Raw genomic sequence first — 17,291 nt, forward strand, 5'->3', positions numbered from 1 at the left:
CCCCACAGCCACCTTCTTAAAGACAAGCCATAAACAGCCCTGTTTTTATAAAATAAATTGATTCTATCAGAGACAAAGTTAGTAAGCATTAAAGTAGGGAGGTAAGGCTTGGATTCCCTTTTCAAAGTCCAGTTTCTGTTAAACATGATTGCACTTTCTTTAAATAGGGAGTAACACAGCAGTTGTGTGAGAAATCTGAGACACTATGCAAGGTGCAATGTTACCAGTTCTACTGGGCAGAGAAAATTAGAGAGGTACTATATTAGTTGGGATTTATTCTAAGGTACTATTACAAAGATGTACTGAATGTAGTACTGAAGAATAAAAATCTCCAACTCTTTAAAGTGCTTCTCAGGGGAGTTCCCATTGTGGCTAGGGAACAAACCCGACTAGGATCCATGAGGTTGCGGGTTCGATCCCTGGCTTTGCTCAGTGGGTTAAGGATCCAGCATTGGCGTGAGCTGTGGTGTAGGTCACAGACATGGCTCAGATCCCAAATTGCCATGGCTGTGGGGTCGGCCAGCAACTACAGCTCAGATTCGATCCCAAGTCTGGGAACTTCCATATACTGCACCTGCAGCCCTATAAAACTAAATAAATACATAAAATAAATAAAAATAAAATGCTTCTCAGGCAGTAGACAGGTGGACTGAAATATTGGACACATACAACTTTCCTTTTATGACACAATCGGGAAGTGGCAAACCTTAGTCATACGGCCACACTGCCAAGCACTGCCAAGGAAACCAGCCTTCACCTGGGTACCAGTATTCCCAGGAAAGAGACAAAGCTTCTATTATTAAAGGAAGAAAGGTCAAATGATATTGGTGGATACTTTGCAGGTTCTTCCATGGGTACATACATAGAAGGAATTTGAGACAACATGGAAGTCAGAATATTAAACTACTGCTTGGACTGAGATAGTAATTGAAATAGAAAAGAGAAGGCTAGAACTTGAGGAAGGTAAAGGCAGTCAATCAGACTTAGATGAAGAGGCTCAAACCTAAATGTGTATATTAGAAGGTGGAATTGGAAAAGGAAAGGAATGTGTAGTCTGCTTTCTAATTATTTTTTTTAATTCAAGTGTAGTTGATTTACAGTGTTTCTTCCATTTATCTTGTATGGCACAGTGACCCAATCAAATTTAGTTCAAACAAGCTTAGATGAGACTCTACTCTAATCATCTGGGATGCTTGATGGTGGCAGTCCCATAAGGCAGGTCACTTTAACTGCACTGGATTTGAAAATTTGTAATTCTTTAACTTTTTTCTTCTTTTTTTGGCTGCACCCACAGCATGTGAAACTTCCTGGGCGAGGGACTGAACCTGCACTACAGCAGTGACCCGAGCCACTGCAGTGACAACAACAGATTCTTAACCCACTGCACCACAAGGAAACTCCTTTGACTCTTGATTTTGAAATGCCCCTCCTTATTCCTGGTATTATCACTTGTTCTGAAGTCTATATTGTTTGAAATCAACATAACCTCTCTAGCTTTCTAATTGTTAATGTTTTCTTTATATATATATATATATATATATATATATATATATATTTTTGTCTTTTTGCTATTTCTTGGGCCACTCCCACGGCATATGGAGGTTCCAAGGCTAGGGGTTGAATCAGAGCTGTAGCCGCTGGCCTACACCAGAGCCACAGCAATGCGGGATCCGAGCCATGTCTGCAACCTACACCACAGCTCACAGCAATGCTGGATCCTTAACCCACTGAGCAAGGCCAGGGATCGAACCTGCAACCGTTCCTAGTTGAATTCATTAACCACTGAGCCATGACGGGAACTCCCCAATATATATATATATATATTTTTTTTTTTTAAAACATACATGAGTTATCATACTAAAAGATTTCTTGTAGACAACATATAGTTGAGTCTTTCTTACATATTCAGTCTGACAATTTCTGCCTTTTATTTGATACATTTAGACCGTTTATGTTTAATGTAATTATTGATATGGTCAGATTTATGTCTACCATGTTGCTACTGGTTTTCTTTTTGTTTCATGTGCGCTTTGAACTTATTTCATCTTTTTCTGTTTTTTGGATTAAGATATTTCTGTTATTCATTTTATATTCACTATTGGCTTATTAGTTACATCTCTTGTTCTATTTATTTTATTTTTATATTTTATTGGTTGTTCTAAGGTTTATAATATGCCCTTAACTTATCATAAACTGCTTTGAAATAATATTATATCATTTCTTGTCTAATGCAAGGTCCCTATAACAGGACACTTAGACTCTCCCATCCATCCCTTGTGCTGTTGTGTCGTACATTTTACATGTACATATACAATAAAATCCCTAACACATTACTATTTTTTGCTTAAAATATTAATTTATGTTTTGAAGAATTAAAATGAGAAAAAAGAAACATTTATATTTTAAAATACTTTCTTTCCTTTTTTTTTTTTTTGCTTTTTAGGGCCACACTCTTGGCTTATGGAAGTTCCCAGGCTAGGGGTCTAATCGAAGCTACAGCTGTGAGCCTACACCACAGACACAGCAATGCAGGATCCAAGCTGCGTCTGTGACCTACACCACAGCTCACGGCAATGCCAGATCCTTAACCCACTGTGTGAGGCCAGGGATTGAACCCGCAACCTCATGGTTCCTAGTTGGATTCATTTCCACTGCACCATGACCAGAACTCATAAGATTCTTTCTTCATGTAGATCCATATTTCTATCTATTCCATTTTCTTCTTCTGCTCAAATAACTTCTTTCAATATTTCTTGTAGGATTGATCTACTGGTAATAAATTCTTTCAGCTTTTGTTTGAAATAGATTTTATTTTGTCTTCATTTTTAATGGCTATTTTCACTGAATATGGAATAATAAGTTGGCAAGTTTTTTTTTCCAGTTCTTTAAAGATGTTTTATTTATTTAGGCTTGCATAGTTTTCTTCTCTCTTTCTTATCTTTATCTGTATGTAATGTGACTTTTTACCTCCATCAGTTTTTCATATTTTGTCTGTATCACTGGTTTTAAGAAACTTGATTTTGTTGTACCTTAGTGGGGTTTTCTTTGTGTTTACCCTATGTGGTATTCATTGACCTTATTTCATTTAAGTTTATAGCTTTTTATCAAATTTGGAAAAACATATTTTTCAAATATTTGTATACCTCATTCTCTTTTCCCCCTCTTTTTGCTGCATCAGTCACATGTATGGAGGACTACTTGGTCTTGTCCCTCAGTCACCAGGGCTGTCCATTTCACTGTCAGTATTTTTTCTCTGTGGTCTTAATTTTGGATAATTTTCATTACTGTGTCTTCATGTTTACTGATTTTTCTTTTTCAGTGTCTGATTTGTGGTTAATTTCATCCAGTGAAAATTTATATTTTAGAAGTTTTCCCAAAGAGCACTATATTGACAAATAGTGCTTCAATAGTTTTATTAAAAGGTCAAGGCCAGAGCTCTCATGCAGAGAAGCCAAAATAACAGGAAGGTGAAGAACCTGGAGACAGTTTCCAAGTTGTTCTTGAGGATTATTGAAGGACCTATGTAATTAGTAGCTAATCTTACACAAATTATAGAAAAAGATTATTGTCAATTATGGGAATATTTTGGACTACATAGACATTGGGTATGGGTAACTGTTGTACTGAAGACAGAGTATTTGAGAGGTGAATAAGGTTTTATTTGAATGTAATTCTAAAGGGACAACCCTAAGTGTATATATGGCCTAGCATGTGTATACTCCTATGCCCTCCTACTCAGTGAGAGTGGGAGCTTCTCTGTTCATCAGAAGATTCAGATTCTGCTATTGCAAATTGCATTGGCAACCATTAGCTTAGACCAGAGGAAAGTCATCTTAATTAGTTTAGCCACAGCCATAGGGAGACAGCTCTGGTTCAGGAATTCGGAAAAAACTACCGTGATGGACTGTCATCACTACTCCTAACAGATCAAGACTCTGTAGCATTCAAATTCAACTGTTCAACTTTAACGTATGCCTTTATCTAGCTGTGCTTTCCAAAAAAGCTTGTTTCTTATTAAATTTTTTTTTTTTTGTATCATGGAGAAAATGTATGCTCCTGTTTGAGTTACTCTGAATTCAAATTCTAGAGAAAAATAGTCTTGTGCTACTTTTCCTTTTTCATTAGAATGCATTACATTGCAATGTGTAGGCTATGGGCTTTCAATCCCAGGAGAAGAACTGGCACTGAGATGGCTTTGCACTCAGCCTGGACATACATTGATACCAGTGATATTGCTGGTGGTGTGGAAACTGAGATGATCAAGGTATACATGGTCCTCGCCTTCATGGACCTCACAACCTAGTGACAGAGAAAGATATTAAAGAGGAATCTTACATAATTATCTGAATACAGTTGTGTGTGTTGGGGTGGGGGGAGCCTCAAGTGCTCAGACCAAGTATTTGGGTTTAATTTATTTTGAGAGTTGAAGGCTGTGAAATGAAAGATGAGAATTTAGGAGAAAAGGAACCAGGGTGGGAGTGGATGGGGGTGGATCCAGAAATGGGGAGGACTTGATTAAGTTTGAGGAAAGAGTGCAGGGGTCAATGTGCAGGGGCCAGAGTGAGGGGAAGGGAGATTGTGTGGTGATGAGGTACCAATTAGGAGCTCAACCATGCTGAACCATAGAATCCTTTCCAAGGACTTAGAACTTTATTCTAAGATCAATGGGAAATCATTGAATCCTTTTAAAACATGATTGTGACATGATCAGATTTGCCTTTTGGTAAGAGAATGGGCTGGAAAGAGGTAGGAATAAAAGCAGAAAGGAGTTGTTAGGAGTTCCCATCATGGCTCGGTGGTTAGCAAACCCAACAAGCATCCATGAGGATGTGGGTTTGATCCCTGGCCTCGCTCAGTGGGTTAGGGATCTAGCATTGTGAAGAGCTGTGGTGTAGGTTGCAGACAAGGCTCGGATCCTGTGTTGTTGTGGCTGTAGCGTAGGCTGGCAGCTGTAGCTTCGATTGGACCCCTAGGCTGGGAATTTTCATATGCCATGGCTGTTGCCCTAAAAAAAAGAAAAAAAAAAAAGAGAGAGAGTTGCTAAAGGGTGAAAGTGAGCTAAAATTTCAATGCTTTACAGGTGTCTCTGCCATCCTCTAGTCCTTCTTTCTGAATGCTCCAGCCAAATTAAACAGTCTTTTGTGACATTGAGGGAATAGAAGAATGTTTATTAGGCAAGTGGACAAAGAAGAAAAGAAAAATGTCACAATTTACCTGCTCCTCCACTGCCACTATGCCAGATTCTCCATCATGGGAGCTGTGACATACGGTGCTGGTGGAGTTCATGGCTTCTCTGGACCAGGTGCTCCCTGCCCACACAGACACCTGCTTCTCATCCTGGAGAGAGCCAGTGGATCGATGTGGGTATCAGTGTATTGTGTTAATGAATTCAGATATTATACCAATCTCAGCATCTCTAGTCTGTGGACAGACCTTTTATAATTCCTTTCCTATTTCTGCCATTTGAACAAATCTAGTTTTTCACTGGATCTCCATCTGAGTTATCTCAGAAACTGGGATCTTGTCTGTCAGGGTGTACCACATCCCCAAGATCCAGGAAAGGGAGTGGGGACACTGGAGTCTAATTCTCATTGGCTCAACACATATCCCTTACTTAGACAAGTTCAGTAAATTCAACAACTATAACAAAACAACACCCCCCCCAATATTCTGTGAGGGGCATGTTAGCCAGTAATAAACTCTTTTTGACTCACATTATGTAGAACCAAGTATATGAAATATCTGCGCCTCAGTACCCATATGGCCTTGTTTTGGTTTGTACTTTGGGTTGGTTTATTTTGTCTTGCTTGTTTATTTCAGGGGTGGTGATAGTCAGTACAGGAAAATTCCTGTAGAGAGGCTGAAGCATGCTTCATGATTTCTCTTCCCATCATCCAGGGTGAGATAACCACAAAAAACACTCTTTTATAGCACTTAGGGTAAAAGATATTTTAAAAATATCTTCTACAGGAGACCTTCTCCGTGGTAAGATCATTCGAGACCAGAATTATCCCCACTACAGTCAAGCTTAGTTTCCATTTCTCATCTCAGAAGATCTCCAGAAGGGTTTAAAATGATGCTACTTAGGTGTGGTCTGTGGACCGGTGCCAGGTCATGAAACACTTATCACTGGTCTGTGATGAGATGCATAAACAAACTGAAAATAAGCATTTAAAAGCTTTCATAAAAGTTTCTGTAATTTTTCATCTACTTTGTTGAATCTGTTAAAGAATTCAGGCCAGTATTTTATATGTTTTCTTTTTTTTTTTTTCATTTTCCTGGTAATTCATTTCTGTTGTATTTTATAAAAGCATTTAATCCACAAAGGACTAGAAAAAGAACCAAAGCCCCCAAATTTGGTCCTGTCTATACTATTCAGTTTCTTGAAACTTCTCTCTCTCTTTTTTTTTTGTTTTTGTCTTTTTAGCGCTGCACCCGTGGCCTATGGAAGTTCCCAGGCTAGAGGTTGAATCAGAGCTACAGCTGCCGGCCTATACCCCAGCCACAGCAACGTGGGATCTGAGCCATGTCTGCAACCTACACCACAGCTCATGGCATACCGGATCCCCGACCCACTGAGCAAAGCCAAGGATCGAACCCTCATCCTTGCGGATACTAGTCAGATTCGTTTCCACTCTGCCACAACGGGAACTCTGCAACACGGTATCCTTAACCCACTGAGTGAGGCTAGGGATCGAACCTGCATCCTCATGGATACTAGTCGGGTTCATTAACTGCTGAGCCACGAGGGGAACTCTGCAGCTTCTTCTTAATCTGCAGTTATTTCAAATAGGAAGTTAACAAATGCAAAGAATGTTTTGGAAAAAAAAGCTGATCTCTGACCTCAGATAGTTAGAGAAGTGCTATTTAAAGCACCAGCCTTGGACTGAATCAGCTAGACAGGGAAAGGATAACTGTAAAAAAAAATCACTAAGTTCATGGTCAGTGTTATGGCGAGTCCAGCCATAACACTGAGGATGCGATCTATTGCTACCTTTTCCATCCATTATCTATAATAACGCTGTGTAAGAAAACCAACCACATACACACAAAGCCCAGTGATATAAAGCAGGGAACACTCATTATCTCACTGTTAGCTCGGCTGGGAGTGGCTGGTCCAGGAGGGCCTCAGACCTGACAGCCTGGCTCTGGCCCACAGGGTCACGGTCTTCAGCGGCCTTGTTTCCATGAACGATGCAAAGTTCCAAGAGAGCACACGGCAGGTGGCAAGGCCTCTCCAGGCTTGGGCTCAGAACTGGCATTCTCATTGGGTTCCATGGGCAAGCCATGAGGCCAGGACAGATTCCAGGGGTGGAAGAATGGCTTCCACTTGGTGGGATGCTGGATAAAGGGAGCAGAAGAATCAGGTAACAACAAGGTCCTACGGTAGAGCACAGGGAACTACATTCAATATTCTGTGATAAACCATAATGGACAAGAATATGAAAAAGAATATATATATGTATGTGGGAAAGACTATGGAATATATGTATATGTGATAGAAAAATATGCAAGGAGAAAGAATATGGAATATGGGATTTATGGACATGTAATGGAAAAGAATATGAAAAAGAATGTATATATCACTGAATCGCATTGCTGTACAGCAGAAATTAACACAACCTTGTAAGTCAACTATACCTTCATAAAAATTAATGAACATTGATAAAATAAAACAGACTATGTCCGAAAAAGAGTGGGGAAGAATAAGGACCATTTTACAACCAACACACCAGGCCCTGATAATTATATGAGCCTCCACATTTTCCAGAAAGTCAGAGCGAGCTCACATTTCAGATATTAGTGCCTGACTTCCCGGCCCTAAAGGCTGTGATGAAACGCCGCCCCTCTCCTTCTTAGGAACCAAAATAGACACCATTAATTGATCCCTGTACTCTGCTGATGAACTTGGAAGTGACTTTAGAATCCTCAGAATTGGATTTGCAAGCTGAAATCTATCACTCACCATGGCAATTATGGACAGACAGGAGCACCTTAGGAGCCAAGACCCCTCGGAGGGCAGTGCGTTTGCATGGTGTGGGTAATGACAGCTGACTCCACCTCCTCAGGCATTAATCTCAGACTTGTGTGGTCACTGTAGCCCAGTTAGAAGGCCTGTGGATATCTGTCTACAACCTGAAAAGTGAAAGAACAGTCAGGCGCATGTCAAGACAAGCATATGTTCTCCCACCTACAGTGGGCTGCATTAGGCTGCATGAAGGGTGAGGGGCAGTGCTTGGAGCACCTCTGGGTTAATGTACAGCAAAGTTCTGCTAGTTTGGGGGATCATCAAGGACAATGAATGTGGTTAGAATACTAGAAATTCTCAGGAATGGCACAAACGTAGCCTGAACACACTGGGTCTGAGTTCAGGGCATGGATGGAATCCTATTTTGGATGCTCTCCTATAGCCCTGGGAGACTGAAGGAGAAGGTGGAGGGAACTGGGCCCTGCAAGGGAAGAGGAGGATCTCCCTTCTGCAGGAATGGTGCCCTTGCCCAGCTGGCCAGGAGGGGCCATGGCTGAACCTAGAGCAGGTGAGCCATGAAGATGGCCTGGAAGCATGGGCATAGTGCTTGACAAAGCCAAAGGTCTCCTGAACTTGGCATTGGTTGAAGTCTGTCTCCATAACAATGATAAGCTTTCCAAAGAACAATTGTGGAGCCTGAGGATGTAAGAGGGGCAGAAACTATCCTTTGGCTTTTCTTCAGCAGCATCTCTGTGCTGGACCCGGGGATAAAAAAAAAGTTGCATAATCATATTGAACCTTTACACTAATTCAATAAGATGGTAGCCCCATTTTCCAGGGAGCCGTGAATGGTTGAGTGATTTACACAAGGTTCCATGGGGACTCGGTTAGAGAGTCAGTATTTAACTGAGATATGCGACATTAAAGCCTGTCTCCTTCACCACGATGCTCTACGACCTCTCAGGATTTGAGAGCTTTGAAAAAGGTAGGGGTTGCCCTGGTCTGTTCCAGGGATAAGGGTAAGTGAGCCTCGGTAGTGGAGAAGCAGTGGGGTTTGGAACCAGGGAGGATGAAGCAGCCATAGGCAGGTAGATCATGGGCATAGCATGGATCTGAACTGCTTTCCCACGGAGTCCCTGAAAGACACAGACCCCAGTGACATTCCCTGTGTGCTTTGGTTGGCCATGTAGGACTCACCCAGCCCACCGAGAGGCAGGTCCCAATAGCAGGTGGACCGGGCATCGACTTGGGGGCTTAAGTGCATGACACAACTTCAGGGGTGAAAAGCTGCCCATCACACAAGTCCAGGAAGAGGGAGCAGGGGTGTACCAAGAGCAGGAAGTGGGGGAAGGCAACTGGGGAGGCATAAACAGGTAATAGAAGTCTACCTGGGCAGTCAGCCTGGAGAGACCTGACAGGCACAGGAGGGGGGACAGAGTGACAGAGCCTAGGTCTCAGGGGCCAGGTGACTCCCACAAGGCAGATAATGCAGAGACAAAAGCACAAGAGAGGGATGATTCTAAGATGCACCCCCTCCTCAGCCCCCAACTTCCCCCATTACCAGACCCAAGACCAACCACAGAAGGGGGCCAGTCAACATGAGGTTCCCATGGGAGGATCGCTTCATTGCCCTGTCGGGAACTGTCCTGGTCCCATGCCACAGGCCTAAGTGGACAGATGCAGAGGGATCAGAGTCACTAGCAGCACAAGGTTTGGGGCAGGGACGCAGGCGAGGGACTTTTCAGCCTTGCCTCTGCCACTCATTCCAGGCCCTGCTTCAGACAGACTGGAGATTTCAGAAACAGAGCCTGGTAAACTCTATTTAATTTTTTTTCTTTTATGCTGCAGCATTTTGAACCAGTGAATCACCACATTCTTGTATTGGGATGGTTCCGAAGGAGGTGACATTGGCTGGACTCACAGGAGAGACTTGAGTTAGACAGGCGGGAGAACTTCCTGGTTTGAAGGGCACAACAGGGGGATGATAGAGTGGCTGTCATTCTTGCTCTTTCACCCCACCCCACCCCCTTTCCCTTCACTCTTTAGCACATTTCCTCCCCTTTCTTCTTGCATTTCACTGGTCGGTGTTTGCCAGAGCCAGGGGAGAGCTCATTACCTCAGCCTTGATCATGGCTTTGGGGGAACTGGCACAGGTGCTATAATCCCGTGTGCTGGGAGGGCCCAGTGATGACAGCCTTATGTTAAACTGATGTGTTCTCATTTCTGTTGAGGATGACTATATTTCTATACACTTTATTTCACCCTTTAAACATTTATGTTCCTGTGTCATGATTAATTAAGTGCAGTAAAATGAAGTGTTTGCAAAGTTAAAAAAAAAATACCCAAAACCCCTCCCTTCTCTGGAGTCTTTGTACTTCACTTTCTTTGCTACAAATGTCAGCCCATCTTTCTCTTTGTTCTTTTCTCCTGTTGGTCTGTCACCTTTCTTTATTTCTCCCTTCCTCTCCTCCAGGCCAGGCTTTCAGTCCCCACTCCAGCAAAGGATCTATGGATGCCAAATGCTTTCAAGACAACAGGGGGTTAGTCTAACCAGAGAGCCGGCCCTCCTCTTGCCTCTCCATCCCGCCTCTGCTTCCCCTGCCCTCCTCTCCCCTTCCTTCCTCTTCTCTTTTTTTTCATCCATCTCTTCCCATTTTCCTATCCTATCAGATCCCTCTCATAATGAGAGTTTAATCCAGAAAAGGGCAGTGACTGGAAGAGCGAGCCCACAATGTCACAACTGGGGGAAATTCAACAATGATGGTGAGTGGGTACCTCTTGGGCCCAAGTCAGAGATGATGAGGAGTTACGGGCATGAGAACATTCTGGGGTCACCATCTCTACTTGCAGGCAGATAGTCTTAATGAGTTGACTAGAAGTCTACATATAAGTTACCCTCAAAGTTAATTTGTTTAAACCTCCAATACTCGATTCTTAGCCGGTCAGAAAAAGAGCCTTGTTGAGCGCTGGTTTAGAGACGCCTCCATCCAAGGTTTCATGGATTTACTAAAGGCTTTCAGATCAGACTTCAAGGTGCTGCTGGACAAATATTCACTTGACGAAGGTGCTCGTACTTCAAGGAACACTCTCCTTGCTCGGTGGGCTCATTAAAATGCAGGTTTGGAGTTCCTGTTGTGGCTCAGCAGGTTAAGAACCTGACTAGTATCCATGAGGATGCAGATTTGATCCCTGGCCTCGCTCAGTGGGTTACGGATCCAGCGTTGCTGCAAGTTGTGGTGTAGGTCACAGAAATGGCTCGGATCTGCCGTGGCTGTGGCTGTGGCTGTGGGGTAGGCCTACAGCTGAAGCTCCAATTTGATCCCTAGCCTGAGAACTTCCATATGCAGCAGGTGCAATTGTAAAAAACGAGGAACAATAACAATGACAAACAACACAGGTTCTTAGACCTCCTCTCTAAAGATCTAGGTTCAGTGTGACGGAGAAGGGGCCCAAGAAGCCACCCTTTCAAGGAGGTCTTTGATGATTCTAAAGCAGGCCATTCCTTGACTGCATTCCAAGAAACACCGCTTAAATGAATAAAGGCCATTGTTACTCTTGAGACGAGAGTGAGGCAAACACTCTGAGTGGCTCTTGAGGGTGCACAAGTGTTTGTGTTCTCATTGTACATAAAATCTCTGTGGGCCACTGAGTGGGAGGCAAGGAAATAGAAGCCCAGGTCTGCATCCCCTGTCTTCAATTGCTCCTCCAAGATTGCCCCTGGGGGAATTCAGCTATATCGCAGTGTGGCTGGGGACCCACCTTTCTTGCATTCACTCCCCTAGGTCCTTATCCTGGGCATTTACTGTATAAACTTACAAACAAGCCAGGAAAATAAAAGAATTCATATCATACAGCAGACATAGCACAACACTGTAAAGTTACTATCCTTCAATTAAAAAAATTAACTTCAAATAAGATAAAATAATAAGGGCGTTCCCCTTGTGGCTCAGTGGTAACGGACAGGACTAGCATCCATGAGGACGCAGGTTCGATCCCTGACCTCGCTCAGTGGGTTAAGGATCCAGTGTTGCTGTGAGCTGTGGTGTAGGGCACAGACGCACCTCGGATCCTGCATTGCTTCGGCTGTGGTGTAGTCCAGCAGCTGCAGCTCTGACTCGACCTGGAGCCTGGGAACCTCCATATCCCACAGGTGCGGCCCTAAAAAGACCCTAGTAAAATAAAATAAGATAACTATTGCAGGAGTAGTGTCAGTAGACATCCCTGGATGAAGGTCTAGGACAATAGCCAGCCCAGGGTGCCCCGCGGTCTGTATGGAAATGATTCTGAGGACCCCTCACAGCACGGCCTTTCCTCTGAAGCTATCAGACAGCAGGGCAGCCAGAAGCCTTTGCTCAATGGTGTTTGGGGGCCACTTTGTGGCTTCTGACCAAGCCGGAGTCTCAGGGCCTGGCTCCAGGGGCTTGAGGACGAACCCCAGTGTCCCAGCAAAGTTCACATGGGTGGGTCTCCTTATTCCACTTTAAAACCTTTAGCCCCTTGCTCAGGTCCTCCTTCTTGCTCTCCTCCCTTAAGTGTGGTCTGTGGTCAGTTGGTCCTTGCTGCGCAACTCAGGGCAGGATGTTTTCCTGCTCGTGGCTTGGCCTGCTAATTGCGAACAAGCCTCCTAGGGCAGTGCCAGGGCCTGGAGATGCTCCGATAGACTCCCAGCTTCCTGAGAGGCAGGATGCTGCACACATGAACTCTGTGGTTTGCCACCAGCCGGGGGGCATTGGGACTGGGTCAGCCTGGCAGTGTGTGTGTGTTGCGTATGTGTTTTGAGAGAGAGAGAGAAAGAGAGAGAAATCTGAACGTAGGTAGATGGAGTCAACCTCCACAGATGCAGCTCAGATCCCACATTGCTGTGGCTGTGGTGTGATTCCGGAAGGAGTTTCTACAAATCAGCCTTAAAAATTATATAAAGGGAGTAACGACAGAGTCTCTATGGAATCATCCACATTGGACATTTACATAATTTGAATTGGTTTGCCATCAATACTCTGTTCAGTATCAGCCTGTCTCCTTTAATTTCTTTGTAGAGGATCACACAACTTCTTTCCCTGCCCTGGTGAAGCTATAGGTGGAATCATCACATGGACTCAATGCAAGGATTTATTATTGTGTCACGAGACTATAAGCCCTGAGAAGCCCATCCCTGTAATTAGGTTAGGGGCACCCTTTTATGTCTTGAGTATAAGCAAGGGAGTCAGGATCCAGAATAGGGAGCCATCAGGAAGGTGTAAACAAGGGTGGATCTCAGAGTAGACTGGAGCACCTTCAACAGAAAGTTCCATGGAGACTGGGAATTGTTTTCCATGTTAATTTAGTGGTTTTCACTCTGGTCTGACTGGAATCACAGCATGCTTGAGAAAAAAAAGAATGACAGAATAAATACATCATGGAGTTCCCCTTGTGGCACAGTGGAAACAAATCCAACTAGGAACCATGAGGTTGCAGGTTTGATCCCTGGCCCTGCTCAGTGGGTTAAGGATCCAACATTGCCGTGAGCTGTGGTGTAGGTTGCAGACACGGCTTGGATCCTGCGTTGCTGTGGCTGGCAGCTGTAGCTCTGATTCGACCCCTAGCCTGGGAACTTCCATATGCCGAGGGTGCAACCCTAAAAAAGCAAAAAAAGAAAAAAAAAGAAAAGAAAAAGAATACATCCACCTTATGTTTTTTTGAGTGCCTAATAGTTGTGTTTCTTTCACAATGATGCTCCAATGTATTTATTTTTATCCCCATGTTGGAATGAGGAACTAAAGGCTCAGAGAGGTTTTGTTATTGACCCAGGATCACCCAGCTGGTGACAGAGGCACTGGCCTTGACTTCAAATGGGTCCTCTACCCTCTGGCCTCTGCGCTGTTACCTGACCCATCCTTCTGCTTGCTTCTGGACAGGCATCAGAGAGCAGGACCCGCAAGACAGCCACAGATCCTGACAACAACCAGCCCTGTCATCCCCTCGTGTCAATGAAGGATGGGCTGCTGGGAGCAATGCGTGGGGTCCTCAGCCAGCGCCAGACTAACGTGCCCACCTTTGTGCATGGGTCCTGCCGTACCATTGTCTTACATCCCCACCCAGGTTTTTCTGCTTCACTCTTCATCCACCACCACCTCCAAACGCATCCCATCCACTGCTGAGCCTCGTCTTCTCCAACAGAACAAGCTCTGGGCTGCGCATCCCCCAGCCCCTGGCCCCTGCATCTCCTCGGAAAGACCCCAGCCAGGCCTCCCTGATCAGGTGATGTCCCACGAGGTGACACTCTCCTCCCCATTTATCACACAACAAAAACTCTTGGGGAAAAATAAATTAAGTCCAGACTGGGAAAAAAAAAATAGCAGCCCTTTCCTCCAAGTTAATTAATTTGAGCACTATTTTCAGGAAAAGCGGTTCTTAAATCCCTATCGCTGAAGGCAATTTTCTTGCCACAATCACTCAGTGTCCCTGACAGAAAGGAGCATAATCGCTCCTTGACAGAAGGTGACTGGCAGAAAGAAGGCCGAGGGGAAAGCGGATTTCCGCAGCCACGGGAGGGGCCGCAGAGGCCCTGGAGGACCCGCTCCCCAAGCCCAGGGAAACCCCAGTGTCTGATGAACACGGCTATCTCTGCAGAAAGTGACTGCTGTGGGCACGTGGTGTGTGGCTGGGTGTGCACGTGTGTACTTATGTGTGCAAGTCCTTGTATGCAAGCACACGTGTGCACGTGTGCATGCCTGCCTGTGTCTGTGCATGCGTGGATGTATGGGTGCTGGTAGGGAGAGGGAATAGCAGAGTTTTTGCATGCACGGGACCCTGGGTGTGGGCACCCTGACCTCCCAGCACATGTGTATAGCCTGGGACGCCCTCCGCAAGCCCTAGAGGCTGCTTGACTCAGATTGGGTCCTTTCCTGCTTCTGGGCTTGGCCTCCTTTCAAGCCCAGGTCCAGATGGCCTCTCTCTCTCTCTCTCTCTCTCTCTCTCTCTCTCTCTCTCTCAGGCATGGAATTGACCATTATTGATGGGAAAATGATGATGGAGCTTTTTCCCCCTCTTAGAAATAAGGGTAAAATCTAGGGTCAGTGCCCAGGTTCCCTTAGCCATTAAGGGTAAAAATAGCTTCCATTAATCAAGCAACCAGTCACTAAGCTAAGCACTTCTGCATTTGCACGCGTTACTTCTTAGATTCCCTTGCACACCCCTGATCACAAGGTCCACAGGGGAGGAAACTGAGGCTCAAAGTCAGCATGACTCACCTGTCATGCACACAGCCAGGCCTCCAGCCCAGTCGCCTGGACTGTCAGAGCTCCCTGTGCTGAACCGCTGCACCGCCCTGGAGCTGGTTACCAGGTCCTGGACCTCCCTCCAGCCGGTCCTCCTGCCAAAGGAACCGCAGTCCCTGGACACCCTTGACCAGGAAGAATGTCACAACCAGGGCTGCTTCTTCCCCCTAGAACCTAAGAGCTCTCCACAGACTTTCCCAGCTGGAGGACAGACTGCACGCTGCTTCTGAGGGGTTAGCGTGATGCCGAGGAGACAGAGATGACTTGAGCCCTGGCCCCTTTGCTCGTTACAGCGGTGGCTCTCTTACGTCATCTTAGAGCTGTGATCATGCAGGAGCAACCAGAGGGCAAAATAATTGCCTCTTCGGGTGTTTTGAGCTTTAAATGAGAGAATGTATTTAAATGGCTTAACATCGTGACCTGCTTGTGTTCTGTGGTACAAACAACATGTAAAGAATAAAGAATTGTTCAGGAAGCTGTAACCATTATTATTAATTATTTCCTCCTCCCAGGGGCAGGTAGCAACTTGCATTTCCTGCCACAGGTCTGCACCACGAGCGTCAGGTTTGAGCAGGTGAGGCTGGACCGCACCTGGGGCTGGTGCTGTCAGTGCTGTGCCGCCAGGCACGATGGATACAAAACCTCCCAGACGGCTTCCCCGTTTGCAAAATGGGCAAATTCCTCGTACCCATCTCCTAAGATAGCAGGGAAGGGAGGGGCGAGGAAGAGGGTCCCGGAGCAGAGGAGGGGCTCAGCTGATGGTAGATACCCGTGTTGACATCATCACCACCATTATCGTGTTGGTAATTCACCAAACCGGGCAGAATTCTCCCAAGCTTCTGCGGAAACTTAGACGATGGCTTATTTTCCTTGCCTGGAGATCAGTATATCTGCACAATTCATACTTCATTAGAGGAGGCTGTGTCTCACGGAATGAGTCCCCTGGGAGAGGAGGACATTTCTAAAAAGCACGTTAAGTAAGTCTGTGGCGTCCAAAGCAAGGACAGAGAACGTCTTTTCCTCAGGCCTCTTTTGTGCTCACTTTGGACCAAGTACGCACACCCTGGATCTGAGCCGACAGCCCTCTTTCCTCGCTCCTAAATCACGTGGGCTGGAAGCCTGACTCTGGGGCAGTGGTGTGTCACCTGAGAAGCATCCTGCTAATAGGAATATAGGATGGGCCCTGCCTGGCATGGGTCTTTAGGACTTTATCTCTGTCCTCCAGCCCTTGTCTGTCAGGCCAGACCAGATTGAAGGAGGTCTCATGGTTTTAGTCTTGTTTTTCCCTCTTTCTCTTAAATTTATTTATTTACATTTTGGGCTCCTTTCCAGGACTAACATGTTTCTCTTCAATCAATTTTTCTACAAAGGTTTGTCTCATCTGGTGGACCTCAACCCGGGTATAGGTTCGAACCACTGGGGGGAATTTTAAAAAATCCTGGCACTTAGAGGCGGAGGGGTGGGGGAAGAGGAGCTGGTGATCATCAAAGCGGACAGAATTTCAGTTATGAGGACCTAAAGGACAGCGTGGGGATGATAGCTCATCATAAGGTGTGTACACTTGGATTTGGCTGCAAGAATAAAGAATCGATCTCAAGCACTCTTTCACACACACAAAAGGTAACTGTGTGAGGTGAAGGATGTGCTAATTGATGTGATGGTGCTAATGATTTCACAGAGTATGTGTATATCACAACACACGTGGCACACTTTAAAATGTATGCAATTTGGAGTTCTTGTCATGGCTCAGTGGTTAACAAACCCGACTAGTATCTATGAGGATGAGGGTTTGATTCCTGGCCTTGCTCAGTGGGTTAAGGATCCAGCACTGCCATGAGCTATGGCGTAGGTCACAGATTTGCCTCGGATCCCAAGTTGCTGTGGTCTTGGCGTAGGCCAACAGCTGCAGCTCCAATTTGACCCCTAGCCTGGAAACCTCCATAGGCTGCAGCTTTGGCCCTAAATAGACAAGAGGCAAAATATATATAGACGTACAATAAATAAATAAAATATATGTGATTCTTTTTTTTTTCTTTTTATGGTTGCATCTGTGGCATGTGGAATTT

General features: G+C 45.0%; 1 protein-coding gene across 1 annotated transcript in view; it reads left to right on the forward strand.

Annotated features, from left to right (window-relative positions):
• The window catches only part of LOC106504931 (uncharacterized), a 275,815-nt gene extending 260,111 nt beyond the window's left edge, over window positions 1-15,704 (forward strand). Inside the window, exon 5 of the mRNA XM_084978385.1 lies at window positions 13,864-15,704. The gene's annotated coding sequence lies outside the window, so the exon portion shown is untranslated. The remainder of the gene's footprint in view (window positions 1-13,863) is intronic.
• Window positions 15,705-17,291: the final 1,587 nt, after the last annotated feature.

This window comes from Sus scrofa, chromosome 9, assembly GCF_054392235.1.
Source record: "Sus scrofa isolate SSC_HxYL_T2T_F1_AM1 chromosome 9, Sscrofa_HxYL_maternal_Yorkshire_Landrace_v2.0, whole genome shotgun sequence".
Taxonomy (NCBI): Eukaryota; Metazoa; Chordata; class Mammalia; order Artiodactyla; family Suidae; genus Sus; species Sus scrofa.